Source organism: Neoarius graeffei, chromosome 24 (assembly GCF_027579695.1).
Source record: "Neoarius graeffei isolate fNeoGra1 chromosome 24, fNeoGra1.pri, whole genome shotgun sequence".
Classification (NCBI taxonomy): domain Eukaryota; kingdom Metazoa; phylum Chordata; class Actinopteri; order Siluriformes; family Ariidae; genus Neoarius; species Neoarius graeffei.
This window is the reverse complement of record NC_083592.1, coordinates 48,264,862-48,280,319: the sequence shown is the minus strand read 5'-3', so window position 1 is coordinate 48,280,319 and position 15,458 is coordinate 48,264,862. Positions and strand designations below refer to the sequence as shown.

At 42.1% G+C, this 15,458-nt stretch overlaps 1 protein-coding gene and 1 long non-coding RNA gene across 3 annotated transcripts in view; one reads left to right on the top strand and one right to left on the bottom strand.

Moving 5' to 3' along the window:
* Positions 1–15,458, bottom strand: part of hs3st1l2 (heparan sulfate (glucosamine) 3-O-sulfotransferase 1-like 2) — a 90,582-nt gene that overhangs the window by 58,531 nt on the left and 16,593 nt on the right. The gene's annotated exons all lie outside the window — the stretch shown is intronic.
* LOC132872128 (uncharacterized) lies at positions 1,964–14,450 on the top strand. Its single transcript, XR_009651387.1, has 4 exons — positions 1,964–2,188; positions 2,329–2,496; positions 10,464–10,596; positions 14,355–14,450. It is a non-coding gene; the product is annotated as an uncharacterized LOC132872128 (long non-coding RNA).

The window sequence follows — 15,458 nt, the reverse complement described above, 5'->3', positions numbered from 1 at the left end:
TCACACTAAACAAAAAACAAGGTAAAAGAACAAAAACAAAAAACAAGGCAAAAGAATCAAAACACTTACACTAAGCAAAAAACGAAGCAGAAGAATAAAAATATTCACACTAAACAAAAAACAAGGCAGAAGAACAAAAACGCTCACACAAAACAAAAAATGAGGCAAAAGAACCAAAACGCTCACTAAACAAAAAAAACAAGCCAGAAGAACAAAAGAACTCACAGTAAACCAAAAATGAGGCAGAAGAACAAAAACACTTACTAAACAAAAAAACAAATACTCACACTAAACAAAAAATGAGGCAGAAGAATAAAAACACTCACTAAACAAAAAACAAATACTCGCACTAAACAAAGAACAAGGCAAAAGAACCAAAACACTCACTAAACAAAAAACAAGGCAGAAGAACAAAATACTTGCACTAAACAAAAAACGAGGCAAAAAAACCAAAACGCTCACTAAACAAAAAACAAGCCAGAAGAACAAAAGCACTCACAGTAAATCAAAAATGAGGCAGAAGAACAAAAACACTCACACTAAACAAAAACAAGGTAAAAGAACAAAAACAAAAAACGAGGCAAAAGAACCAAAACACTTACACTAAGCAAAAAACGAAGCAGAAGAATAAAAATATTCACACTAAACAAAAAACAAGGCAGAAGAACAAAAACGCTCACACAAAACAAAAAATGAGGCAAAAGAACCAAAACGCTCACTAAACAAAAAAACAAGCCAGAAGAACAAAAGAACTCACAGTAAACCAAAAATGAGGCAGAAGAACAAAAACACTTACTAAACAAAAAACAAATACTCACACTAAACAAAAAATGAGGCAGAAGAATAAAAACACTCACTAAACAAAAAACAAATACTCGCACTAAACAAAGAACAAGGCAAAAGAACCAAAACACTCACTAAACAAAAAACAAGGCAGAAGAACAAAATACTTGCACTAAACAAAAAACGAGGCAAAAAAACCAAAACGCTCACTAAACAAAAAACAAGCCAGAAGAACAAAAGCACTCACAGTAAATCAAAAATGAGGCAGAAGAACAAAAACACTCACACTAAACAAAAAACAAGGTAAAAGAACAAAAACAAAAAACGAGGCAAAAGAACCAAAACACTTACACTAAGCAAAAAACGAAGCAGAAGAATAAAAAACACTAAACAAACAAGACAGATGTAACAGTAATATTCTCTAAACAGTAAACAAGAAGGCAGAAATAACAAGCATTTTTAGACTAAACACTAAACAATAAAGCGGAAGTTAAAAAAATGCTCACAATAAACAAGGCAGAAATAACAAAAATGCTGACACTAAACAATAAAACAAGGCACAGAATCACAAATAAAACACCCAAACACATTTCTACTGTTCCTCATCATTCCATGAGGTGTTCAGAACGCGTCTTGTTTTAACGAGTGTTCATTAGAAGTTGCTCAGCTGAGGTTGATTTCCTCGGGGACAGAGACGGGAGCCACGTGTAGATCTCCTCTGAACACCATATCCACAGCTGATGCCACAGTTGGTGCCTTGTTACAGCCAAATGAAGCCCATGGTGACGATAATGGAACAGTCTGACAATTCAGTGCTAAACACACGCATGAAAGCACATCACAATATGTCCATGTTTTTAGAAGATAGGATGTGCTTTTTGGTTTCATCAGTATGGACTGTGTGGTTTAGTTAGGAGGATTTAATTAGCTCTGGTGGATTGAAACACCAGTGTGGAGTTAGATATACAGAGTAATACGGTGGCGTCTTGTAAAACAGGACCCGTAAAACCCAGGATGCAAAATTGTACAATTATTGCGGGTCACTGAGAAGATGCGACTTCAATCAATAATCCTGATATCACAACAAGCACAATAGACTGTGACTACTGCTGCTAGCTATGGATTACGTCCCGCTGATGGGATTTGAAGGCTAACTCGGAAAATAAACAGATAGCGGTGAAACTGGTTTGATGAAGCGAACAGTTGGAGGGTGAGAAACGGTTGGTGCCAAAGAAGCATTTCCCAGTCTCGTCTTGCAATGCCAATTAGTGTTGCAGGGAGAGAGTTGTCTAGAAGATGGATGAATAGTGCTGTCAAACTGAGAGCAGATGCCAGGCTGTGTGTGTGTGTGTGTGTGCGCTCGCTCTTGCGTCTGTGGGTCTCGCAGCAACTTTGCCATCTTGAGGTAATTTGTTTGGTTCCACTTTTTAACTCCTTTTCTGTCTCTGCATTTTCTATGCCAGGTCCTTTCTACTGATACATCCTCATATTTCCTTCACCACAAGACATAAAAGAAACCCTCATTTTGATGGCTGGCATTTTTAGGTCCTGTTACGCTGATGGCATCTAGAAGGCATTCTTATCCAGAGCGACATACAACACACCCAGTGCAGCAGATGCCTTACTCAAGGGCACTTCAGCCATTCCTGTTGGTCCAGGGAATTGAACCAGCAACCTTTTGGTCCCAAAGCTGCTTCTCTAACCATTAGGCTGGTATGTTCGTGTTGTTATTGATTGTTCTTCTTTTCTTGTACATTTTCTTTTTTGATGCACCTCTGCTTTGTTTTCCTGTCCTCTGAAACGGGGTTCTTTTTAAACAGCTCCTCATGGAACCTAAACTAGAAACCTTCTGTTACAGTGTTCTACATAGAACCTTGAAGGTTTCCTCTAAAACCTCTAGTCAAAATGCTGTCAAACATGTGAACAAACCAAACAGGCAGCTGATAAAGCTTTATGTTATCAGAAAGTTTTCTGAATATTACATTTCTAAGAGCTTAAACTTTTGGTTTTAAAACATTCAACCTATCAGGTTTTAAGGGTGTAATTAATAAATGTTCTGATACCAGTCGTGCAAGCAGTTTGTCATCTCTATACTTCTGTACAACTGTCCGACTTGGTGCATTTATCACACTTTTACACTCGATTCATTGACACCGGCATCTAATTAATTCCAAAAGTGTTGATCAGTTTTCTATAACAGCAGCTTTGACAGTAGTTCTGGTTGCAAATCACAAGTTTATCTTAATGATCCAATACTTTATTGTTTCTATAGTGACAACTCATTCACATGGATCTGTATGGGACACATAATCTAAGATTAATACAACCCCGATTCCAAAAAAGTTGGGACAAAGTACAAATTGTAAATAAAAACGGAATGCAATGATGTGGAAGTTTCAAAATTCCATATTTTATTCAGAATAGAACATAGATGACATATCGAATGTTTAAACTGAGAAAATGTATCATTTAAAGAGAAAAATTAGGTGATTTTAAAGTTCATGACAACAACACATCTCAAAAAAGTTGGGACAAGGCCATGTTTACCACTGTGAGACATCCCCTTTTCTCTTTACAACAGTCTGTAAACGTCTGGGGACTGAGGAGACAAGTTGCTCAAGTTTAGGGAGAGGAATGTTAACCCATTCTTGTCTAATGTAGGATTCTAGTTGCTCAACTGTCTTAGGTCTTTTTTGTCGTATCTTCCGTTTTATGATGCGCCAAATGTTTGCTATGGGTGAAAGATCTGGACTGCAGGCTGGCCAGTTCAGTACCCGGACCCTTCTTCTACACAGCCATGATGCTGTAATTGATGCAGTATGTGGTTTGGCATTGTCATGTTGGAAAATGCAAGGTCTTCCCTGAAAGAGACGTCGTCTGGATGGGAGCATATGTTGCTCTAGAACCTGGATATACCTTTCAGCATTGATGGTGTCTTTCCAGATGTGTAAGCTGCCCATGCCACATGCACTAATGCAACCCCATACCATCAGAGATGCAGGCTTCTGAACTGAGCGCTGATAACAACTCGGGTCGTCCTTCTCCTCTTTAGTCCGAATGACACGGCGTCCCTGATTTCCATAAAGAACTTCAAATTTTGATTCGTCTGACCACAGAACAGTTTTCCACTTTGCCACAGTCCATTTTAAATGAGCCTTGGCCCAGAGATGTCTGCGCTTCTGGATCATGTTTAGATACGGCTTCTTCTTTAAACTATAGAGTTTTAGCTGGCAACGGCGGATGGCACAGTGAATTGTGTTCACAGATAATGTTCTCTGGAAATATTCCTGAGCCCATTTTGTGATTTCCAATACAGAAGCATGCCTGTATGTGATGCAGTGCCGTCTAAGGGCCCGAAGATCACAGGCACCCAGTATGGTTTTCCGGCCTTGACCCTTACGCACAGAGATTCTTCCAGATTCTCTGAATCTTTTGATGATATTATGCACTGTAGATGATGATTTGTTCAAACTCTTTGCAATTTAACACTGTCGAACTCCTTTCTGATATTGCTCCACTATTTGTCGGCGCAGAATTAGGGGGATTGGTGATCCTCTTCCCATCTTTACTTCTGAGAGCCGCTGCCGCTCCAAGATGCTCTTTTTATACCCAGTCATGTTAATGACCTATTGCCAATTGACCTAATGAGTTGCAATTTGGTCCTCCAGCTGTTCCTTTTTTGTACCTTTAACTTTTCCAGCCTCTTATTGCCCCTGTCCCAACTTTTTTGAGATGTGTTGCTGTCATGAAATTTCAAATGAGCCAATATTTGGCATGAAATTTCAAAATATCTCACTTTTGACATTTGATATGTTGTCTATGTTCTATTGTGAATACAATATCAGTTTTCGAGATTTGTAAATTATTGCATTCCGTTTTTATTTACAATTTGTACTTTGTCCCAACTTTTTTGGAATTGGGGTTGTACTAAACCTCTTTAAAGTTCATCATGGGAATTAAGAAAGATGGCATGCTTTCTCTTTCTCGGCTTACAACTTCTCAGCAAGTTCTCAGCAAGGCAGAAGAACAAAAATACTCACGTTAAACAAAAAATGAGGCAGAAGAACAAAAACCACTCACACGAAACAAAAAACGAGGCAGAAGAAAAAAATCCTCATGGTAAACAAACAATGAGGCAGAAGAACAAAAACACACTAAACAAATGAGGCAGAACCAAAACACTCACACTTCACAAAAAATAAGGCAGGAGAACAAAAGCCATTCACACTAAACAAAAAACAAGGCAGTAGAAAAAAATACTCATGCTAAACAAATGAGGCAGAACAAAAACACTCACACTAAACAAATGAGGCAGAAGAATAAAAACCATTCACACTAAACAAAAAATGAGGCAGAAGAAAAAAACACTCACACTAAACAAACAATGAAGCAGAAGAACAAAAATGCTCACACAATGAAAAACGAGGCAGAAGAACAAAAACACTCATACTAAACAAAAATAAGGCAGAAGAACAAAAACACTCACATTAAACAAACAGCAAGGCAGAAGAACAAAAACACACACTAAACAAACAGCAAGGCAGAAGAAGAAAAACACTCACACTAAACAAATAAATGAGGCAGAAGAACAAAAACACTCTAAACAAACAGCGAGGCAGAAGAACGAAAATGCTCACACTAAACAAACAGCGAGGTAAAAGAACAATAACACTCACATTAAACAAAAACAAGACAGAAGGACAAAAACACTCACATTAAACAAATGAGGCAGAACAAAAACACTCACACTAAACAAACGAGGCAGAAGAACAAAGGCACTCACATTAAACAAACGAGGCAGAAGAACAGAAACACTCACAGTAAACAAAAAATGAGGCAGCCATATAAAAACTAAAGTGTCCATCAAGCCAACAAACACCAGCCTCCCTCCACACTATGAAAATCACACTGTTGACCGCTAACGAGGCTTATTGAAAACAATGCTGGACAGACCCTATCGACTATCATCCTCATGGTCCTATTTTAACGATGAATGTGACCGTTGAAGGAAAGTGTTCCTACGCCTGAAGTACCCACAAGCCTTAATTGACCATATCATCAAAGGATTTGTCGAATTTTAAACTTTGTGAACATCATGGTACACCGGAAGTTAAAGAACCAGACAGCAACATCAGAATCGCCATATCGTTCGAGGACCAATATTCAGCTAACGTTGTCAGAAGGAAATTGCAAGTACTAGGTAACAAGATAAATATTAGAATCCAACCCGTATTTGTGAGCCGCAAACTTAATGATGTGCTAAAGCTGCAAGAGGGAAAAAAAATATCCTCACTGAGGCTGTAGCTCATACCAGCCACTGTTGTTGTGTGTGAGTTTGAAATCTGATCACTCCTGTGGGTGGAGTAGCAATTCCCATGAAATTGCATGTGACCCCTTTGTTGCCTCATCCATGGTAGGTGGTGCCACCTGGTGAACAATTCTTGTTGGAATGTCTTTTGAGTCTTCTGGGTGAGTTTCAGTGAAAACATCCCAGCAGTTTATGAAGAGTAGTATTTAATGTGACAAGTCACCCAAAAATTTCGGACGCCCATAAAATCGTAAATATGATAGGTGGCGCTACCATCTTGTCAATTTTTATGCACACCCACCTGGGGAACATTGTCTGGGAGTTTGATCGAAATCCAGTCAATCCTATAGGAGGAGTAGCGATTTTTGTAAATTGTGGACGGACAATGACAGACGACGCGTGATCGCATAAGCTCATCCGGCTTGGCCTGTGGCCAAATGAGCTAAAAAACCATCGATTATAAATCAGCAACAGGTGGTATATAGTTTCAAATGTGACTCTTGTGACAAGAGTTATAGAGGCTATACCTATAGACACTTGCATGAGTGTATCGAAGAGCACAAAGGCATGTCTTCAAGCATCGGTAAACACTACAGGACGGCACATGGTACTGCACCTAAAGACATTAACAAGAACTTTGTTGTCTTAAGAAAGTGTCAGAGGAAATTTGACTGCTTATTGTACGAAAAGCTCTACATTAGAGAAGATCAACTCTCAGCGTGCAATCGGACTCCTTATGGGCCAAACTTTTTGTTGAGCATTATGCTAATCTAGTCCTATATGTTTTGAAATTGACTTAGCTTACGAACTCTCGCTTGATAATGATGTCCGAGCGACACCAAAACATCATGCTCTTTTCCTTTATTTTTATTACACTTTAATAATAAACAAATTAAAAACTTTATTTTGCAAACAAAATCCGTAATCATTGGAATGGTTATGTTTTCTGAATGGAGATGCTTATTTCACATTTTTGGGTGGAGTCTCTCATATCAGCATTCATAACAATTAGTTGTAAAACTGTAAGGTTAAGTTTTCCACCATAGGAAAGTCTTCAGGTGAGAAAATTTTGCAGTAACATTACATCACTGGCATTTAGCAGACGCTCTTATCCAGAGTGGCATACAACATACCCAGAGCAGCCTAAGGAGCAGTTGGGGGTTAGGTGCCTTGCTCAAGGGCACGTCAGCCATTTCTGCTGGTCCAGGGACTCAAACTGGTGACCTTTTGGTCCTAAAGCTGCTTCTCTAACCATTAGGCCATGGCTTCCCTACAAGTGCTAGTTTTTTTGAGAAAAAAGAGAGGCTGGTGAGGGAATGATGATTTATAGCTTCAATAACAGGAGTTTCAGATAAAAGTATGACCTAATGTCTCTTCTCATCTCATCATCTCTAGCCGCTTTATCCTGTTCTACAGGGTTGCAGGCAAGCTGGGATGGAACCTATCCCAGCTGACTACGGGCGAAAGGCGGGGTACACCCTGGACAAGTCGCCAGGTCATCACAGGGCCGACACATAGACACAGACAACCATTCACACCTATGGTCAATTTAGAGTCACCAGTTAACCTAACCTGCATGTCTTTGGACTGTGGGGGAAACCGGAGCACCCGGAGGAAACCCACGCGGACAACATGCAAACTCCACACAGAAAGGCCCTCGCCGGCCACAGGGCTCGAACCCGGACCTTCTTGCTGTGAGGCGACAGCGCTAACCACTACACCACCGTGCCTCCTGACCTAATGTTCATTAATAAAAAATAAAAAAAAGTTAGCATTGGCAAACTGTTGTGGTATGAATATAGTGTTATAGGAAAATAATGAGCTTTTGGGGTTGTAAGAGCAACTCCATGTCACATCACACTGTTGTTGATTAGTTTCTTATAACAGCACAAGGGCAGTGGGCATGTGCTGTCCTTGACCACTATGCAATGGTGATCATGATAACTACTACACCACCGTGCCACCCCACCTGCAAACCCATCCATCCATTATTTGTAGCCGCTTATCCTGTAGAGGGTTGCAGGCAACCTGGAGCCTTTCCCAGCTGACTATGGGCGAGCACTTGGAGGAAACCCATGCAGAACATATAAACTCCACACAGAAAGACCCCAGTCAACCACTGGGCTCGAACCCAGAACCTTCTTGCTGTGAGGCAATAGTGCTAACCACTACACCGCCATCCTACCCGCAAGTCATGGCTTCAAACTGAAGTCATGGTCATCTTCGACCCCTAAAGGACGAACATCAGATAACAGCACACCCTCAAGTGTTTTATTCCAGCACACTAAATCAGTTACACTGGAGACGTTTTTTTTTTTTTTGAAGGTTCTCATCTGTACAACAATAATAATTCAGAGTTTTAGACTGCTACTGTCAAACTTGAAAAGTTCAAACTTATTCAAAATCTTCCCAAAGTGAGATCACACCCAGATTCATTTAAAGTTAATACCATCCATACTGTTTTCAAAAACGGTGCAAATTGGCTCCCTGGACCACAGTCAGGTTTGAGAACAGCTTTCACACTCAGCAGTTTTGGGTTGTTAAGAGTGTGTGATTTTGCAGCATGGCATAAGGGAGTAGATCCACTAGTGTAGAACAAGTACAAGACAAGACAAAAGTATGCATGCTTGCCAACATCCACCCTTCACTCCCTTTGTGTCTTTTTCTCTCATTCGCCTACAATCAAAATGGATACAAAACCCAAACTGGAGCGCAGAACCATATCTCCTGTCCATGTGTTTTGTTTTGTTTTTTTCACTAAGATAACAGAAGTTGTTTTTGCATTTGTGTAGTCGTTCCACTACTGAGGTCTGATCTGTGGGAGTCAGGAGGGAGAACAGGAGGCTATTATGCTGTTGTGATGTACTGCTATGGTTTTGTGTATTCCTGCTGTGTTGTGCTGTGTCACGCTGAGCTGCGTTGTGTTGTTTTGTGATGCACTCAGTCATGTCATCCTGCGTCATGTCAGATTGTGCTGTATAAGCTTGGGCCATGCTGTGCTGCGCAGTGTTGTGTAATATGCCAATGTTTTATGACTTTATCTTTATACACCACATCGATACAAAAACTTTGACATGTTTCTCTGAACTGATAAAAGAGCAGAAAAGCAGCTGACTTCAAAACGCACTTATTATACAAGTCAAAGGGCAGTTGTTGAATTTTTGAATTTGGTCAGAACCCTGTTTCTGTTTTGCTGTCAATTTTTTTTTTTTATTTGTTGATGTACCCATGCACAATATTTCAAAAAGTCAAAGTCCTTCCTGTGCCAGGACCTGGTCTTCCCAGGCAGTCACCCACCCCAGTACTAACCAGGCCCTTAAGGCACATTGGGCGGTGCTAATCTGCCCTTCTATAGCCCTTGACCTCTCACCTGCATTGGTGCTTGAAAGTTTGTGAACCCTTTAGAATTTTCTATATTTCTGCATAAATATGACCTAAAACATCATCAGATTTTCACACAAGTCCTAAAAGTAGATAAAGAGAACCCAGTTCAACAAATGAGACAAAAATATTATACTTGGTCATTTATTTATTGAGGAAAATGATCCAATATTACATATCTGTGAGTGGCAAAAGTATGTGAACCTCTAGGATTCGCAGTTAATTTGAAGGTGAAATTAGAGTCAGGTGTTTTCAATCAATGGGATGACAATCAGGTGTGAGTGGGCACCCTGTTTTATTTAAAGAACAGGGATCTATCAAAGTCTGATCTTCACAACACATGTTTGTGGAAGTGTATCATGGCATGAACAAAGGAGATTTCTGAGGACCTCAGAAAAAGCGTTGTTGATGCTCATCAGGCTGGAAAAGGTTACAAAACCATCTCTAAAGAGTTTCAACTCCACCAATCCACAGTCAGACAGATTGTGTACAAATAGAGGAAATTCAAGACCATTGTTACCCTCCCCAGGAGTGGTCGACCAACAAAGATCACTCCAAGAGCAAGACATGTAATAGTTGGCGAGGTCACAAAGAACCCCAGGGTAACTTCTAAGCAACTGAAGGCCTCTCTCACATTGGCTAATGTTATTGTGCAGTTATTGCTGCACAAGGGGGTCACACCAGATACTGAAAGTGAAGGTTCACATACTTTTGTCACTCACAGATATACAATATTGGATCATTTTCCTCAATAAATAAATGACTAAGTATAATATTTTTGTCTCATTTGTTTAACTGGGTTTTCTTTATCTACTTTTAGGACTTGTGTGAAAATCTGATGATGTTTTAGGTCATATTTATGCAGAAATATAGAAAATTCTAAAGGGCTCACAAACTTTCAAGCACCACTGTGTACAGCTAGGGTTATAGTGGGGGGCTGGTCCTCTGGTAAGCACAAGAGTTTGACTCTCCACTCACATCTGTATTGCAGCATGCCTTACCAGATGGCAGTAGGTACCATTTTTATGATGGTCTTTGGTATGACCCAACCCCAAGTAGAACTCATGATCTCCCAGTCAAGAGGCAGACACGCTAACCATGAAGCCAGCTCATGACCATGCATGGTATTTACTTCTCTTTTATTGTCCTTCTTAGATTTTATATTTTTGTTAATCCTTTTCACTTCCCTCTCTTGAGAATGCCTTTAACAGGCCATTAAAATGAAACTTTAAACTGTATATTGTTAACAAAGTCCTTATTGTTCTCCAGTATGATGAAAAGTAATGTCATTTTTCCACTTCACCCCCACACAAGTCAGACTGAGTGGAAAAAAAAATACTGCAAGCGGCTGCCTTTGCTAGAAGAAACTGTGAAACCAGGAATAAAACAAATGATTATTTGCTTAAACTAAAGGCAGTTTGACTTGACAGTGATCCTTATAATCTTCCAAAGAACCAGTGGTCCATGGACATTGACATGCGGCCAGTAATCGATCAGGTTTATACATACCTAATTTCGACACTGGGGGAAAATACACAAAGCAACGCCTGAAGGCATTCAAGCTACTGTCTACTGCCCGTGTACTGCTGCCTGGTATGTTCCTAACTTACATTTCAGGGGCATAGCTAGGGCGGGTCCTGGGGTGCCCGTGACCCCCTCCCCCTTTGTCGGACCATACATATTTTCAATAGCCGCATAAGAATATTAGAAAAGCACCCACTGTAATTTTTCTAAAAAACATTTTTTTTTTTAAAACTAGATTGTCACCTCAACCAGAGACTTCCTGTGGTTTGGGCGCAAAAACCCAGTTTGTCAGAGTGTGTGCGAGAGAGGCGGATGTAAGTGCAGATATGTTAAATAATACACAGTGCGATATGAGCATAAAGTGCGTGAAACGCATGCAAGAAGCAAACAGTCCGAAACAGCAGGCAAAGTCGTAATCGAGGAAACAGGCAGGAGGTCAATCGAGGCGCGGACAGAATATCAGAGGCAAAACTATACAAGATCAAGGGACAAGAAACAGGAGTCGAAAAACCAGGAGGTCAACAAGAACAGGAAACAAAGCTCAGTAAGGCACACTAGACACGACGTAATACTTCACATTATTCTTGTATGGGCGCAGTCCTTAAATAGCCCAAACATAGTTCACTGATTAAAGACAGGTGTTCTTTGTTAACGGCGCGTGTGCCGGAGCTCGTTAGGCGCACACGCAGGCCGAGGCACACCTTCAGGTGCACGAGCCAAGGCGCGCAGGACTGAAACAGTTCTGCGCTAGCACAACACGATCGCACTAGAAAGCATGGTCAAGTTGCCAGTGTAGCTGCAGTCTTTTTAATTGCGAATTACAAATATTTCCTCTTGTGTTAATAATTCGCCATGTCAAAAAAAAACGAAACTTTCCTCCTTCTTTCGATGTGAAGCGAGGTAAGCAATTTATTATATTTTTTTTCCATCAAAGTTGCATTTTGTGGCTTCGAAGCTAAGTTTTAGTGCTGTTTCTAGAACACAACATCAAGAAAACATGGAAGAAACGGCAATAATGGAAGAGCCGGTTTCTAATGCCGCTTTTCCACTACAAATGCGGCTGAGTCGGGCTGAGCCGTGCCGTGCTGAGTCGAGCTGAGTGGGGCTGTTGGAGTTGCATTTCGACTACAACCGCGCTGAACCGTGCTGGCTGGAAGTGGGTGGACACATTGGGTGGAGTTAGCGAAAGTGGGTGGACGTCACGTGATGTCGTTAAGCAGCGCAAACAGTGACATCAGTGATCTTTTAAGTGGTAGTCTCACGACCCGGATAGTAAACAATAAACATGGACATGGAGTCGTTAGTGTTGCTGGTCTTGGTGCTGTGGCTTGTTGTCACCAACAACGCCAACAGATACTGGCAAGAGCGTATAGATGAGGTGAGGCGCATAAGGCTTCAGAAATTCTCGTAATTCGTAATTCTTCTTCTTCCGGGTTTACGGTGTTTACAGATCCCAGCGTACTCGCGGGGCGTGTGTGGGCATGTGAGGACACTCCTCCTCACCAATCAGTGCACAGGGGAGTGTCTGCTCACGCCCCCAGCCTCACTCGGCTCGCTTTGGCTCGCTTCAGCCCCACTCCAAAACGGTGCGAGTTTTAGGGGCTAAGCAGGGCTGAAGCGAGCCGAGTCGTGCTGTTTTTTGGTAGTCGAAACGCGAGCCGTGTCGGGCTGAAGTGAGCTGAAGCGAGCTGAAGTGAGCTGAAAAAGGGTAGTGGAAAAGGGCCATAAGCTACCTAAAACTAGCAATGGTAATTATTTTTTGTTACATAATGTAGTCAGGCTGCCAGTCAGTGTGTGAACCCTCCTTTGAAAAATCCTAGCTATGCCCCTGCATTTAAAGGAGCAGTTTGTGACACATTCCATAGAAGTAAACATCTTTTTTACTAGAAGATCAAACAGTTTGTGATTCAACCTTTTCCCAGGTGATGAAAGTTTTATATTGCTGTTCTAAACCAAGGTTTTACAGTGTTTTATGTGTTGAATCTTCTTCTTGTCATCTATTAGTCTTTCCATTTTATGTGGAATAAATCTGTTTAGAATGTTGGGCTTTAATAGGGTCTATATCCCCACACTATTTATTTTCATGTCTTTGGTTGGAAAGCGAGGCATTATCACATCTAGACTGACTTGACGGTTGCATAAAAAGTACTCAATTAGTCAAAACTGTAGAAGAAAAGATTCAACAGACTGTCTTATATCTTTCAGAGTATCACTTTTATTTGTATATAAGGGTCATTCTAGAATTCAAGGTACATTTCACATCTCTGAGATAAACCTTTTGTTATTTTCCACAAAAGAAATCTTTACTGAATCCGTTTTGAATCTCATCTCATTATCTGTAGCCGCTTTATCCTGTTCTACAGGGTCGCAGGCAAGCTGGAGCCTATCCCAGCTGACTACGGGCGAAAGGCAGGGTACACCCTGGACAAGTCGCCAGGTCATCACAGGGCTGACACACAGACACAGACAACCATTCACACTCACATTCACACCTACGCTCAATTTAGAGTCACCAGTTAACCTAACCTGCATGTCTTTGGACTGGGGGAAACCGGAGCACCCGGAGGAAACCCACACGGACAGAACATGCAAACTCCGCACAGAAAGGCCCTCGCCGGCCACAGGGCTCGAACCCGGACCTTCTTGCTGTGAGGCGACAGCGCTAACCACTACACCACCGTGCCGCCCCTCCGGTTTGAATAATAATGCAAATTATGACAAACTTTCACCAATAGCAATGTTTGATCTACATTTTAGACCCAATTTATCCATAAAACATTTACTAAACGACTCCCATCATTCCCCCGACATTATCGGCTGTCTTCGACTCCTGATTCATCCATCCAACTCGAATAAACATGAAATGATTCAGTCTAACAGTCTCTTATTTTGGGGCTTATTCTATTAACTGTTATGAAATCAGTTGCATAGAAAGTCTATGTGGCAGCGGCACCTGCAACACCTGAGGGCCGTCCTTAGGTCGCTGAGGCGGGCGGGTCTCACTGCCAACCTGAAGAAGTGTGCAATTGGGCAGGTGGAAGTACGGTATCTGGGCTTCCACTTGGGCAACGGGCAGGTGCGTCCCCAAATTAATAAGACAGCAGCGATTGCGGCCTGCCCGAGGCCCAAGACCAAAAAGGGGGTGAGACAGTTCCTGGGGCTGGCTGGCTACTATCGTAGGTTTATACCTAATTATTCGGATGTCACCAGCCCGCTGACTGACCTCACTAAAAAGGGGGCGCCAGATCCGGTCCAGTGGACGGAGCAGTGCCAGCGGGCTTTCTCTGAGGTAAAGGCTGCACTGTGTGGGGGGCCACTATTACACTCCCCCGACTTCTCTCTCCCTTTTGTGTTGCAGACCGACGCGTCGGACAGAGGGCTGGGGGCGGTGTTGTCCCAGGAGGTGGAGGGGGAGGACCGCCCCATCCTGTACATTAGCAGGAAGCTGTCAGTGCGTGAGGGGCGCTACAGCACTATCGAGAAAGAATGCCTGGTGATCAAGTGGGCGGTCCTCGCCCTCCGTTACTACCTGCTGGGGCGCACTTTCACCCTCTGTTCGGACCACGCGCCCCTCCAGTGGCTCCACCGCATGAAAGATGCCAACGCGCGGATCACCCGTTGGTATCTGGCACTCCAACCCTTCAATTTCAAGGTGGTCCACAGGCCGGGGGCGCAGATGGTCGTGGCGGACTTCCTCTCCCGTCAAGGGGGGGGGGGGGGGGGGGAGTCGGCTGCGGGCCGGACGGGTGCCCGGCCTGAGTCGGGCGGTGGGGGTATGTGGCAGCGGGGGCGTGGTCAAGCGCTGGTTTGTGACAGGAGGGCGGAGCCAGGGAAGGTAAGTGGCAGAATCACTACACCTGACAGTAATTAACCTGTGTTTGTGTGTCTTCCCAGTAACTGCGCCCTATTTAAGGAGGCAGAGGGAGAGCAGAGAAGAGCTCTTCCCGGGACAAGAACACAGCGTGTGTGTGTGTTTATGAGAATAAAGCCTTTTGTTAGACTGAAAAGTCTGGCAATAAAAGCCTATTTCGTACCTGAAGCTTTGTCCTGCCGTCCTCTGTGCTCCACCCACACCTCAGAGAGCTTACAGTCTATTTTCTGTATTGTGTGAAATTTCAGGAATAAAAAGTATATTTTTTTATCTGTCCCAATGTTCTTGTCAACTCTGTTAACTCTGTTATAAAACTGCATAAAATCCACAAACACTTTTAATAATAGGCATGACACCTGCACCGAGAGACGTCACTTCCTCTGGCGGGAAACTTCAGAAAGGCAGTGAGGTGTATGTTTCTTCTCTCATTAATTTGAACAAAATGTTGAGGATTTTACACCAACAGTAGATTAATTATTTGTCAAAGCTGTTATTGTGATATTGGAGTGAATTTCTCACTAATTTTTTTGAAAACAATATGATTAAAATCCATAATATTCTGTTTTTTATACATGCCATGTGGTCGCTACT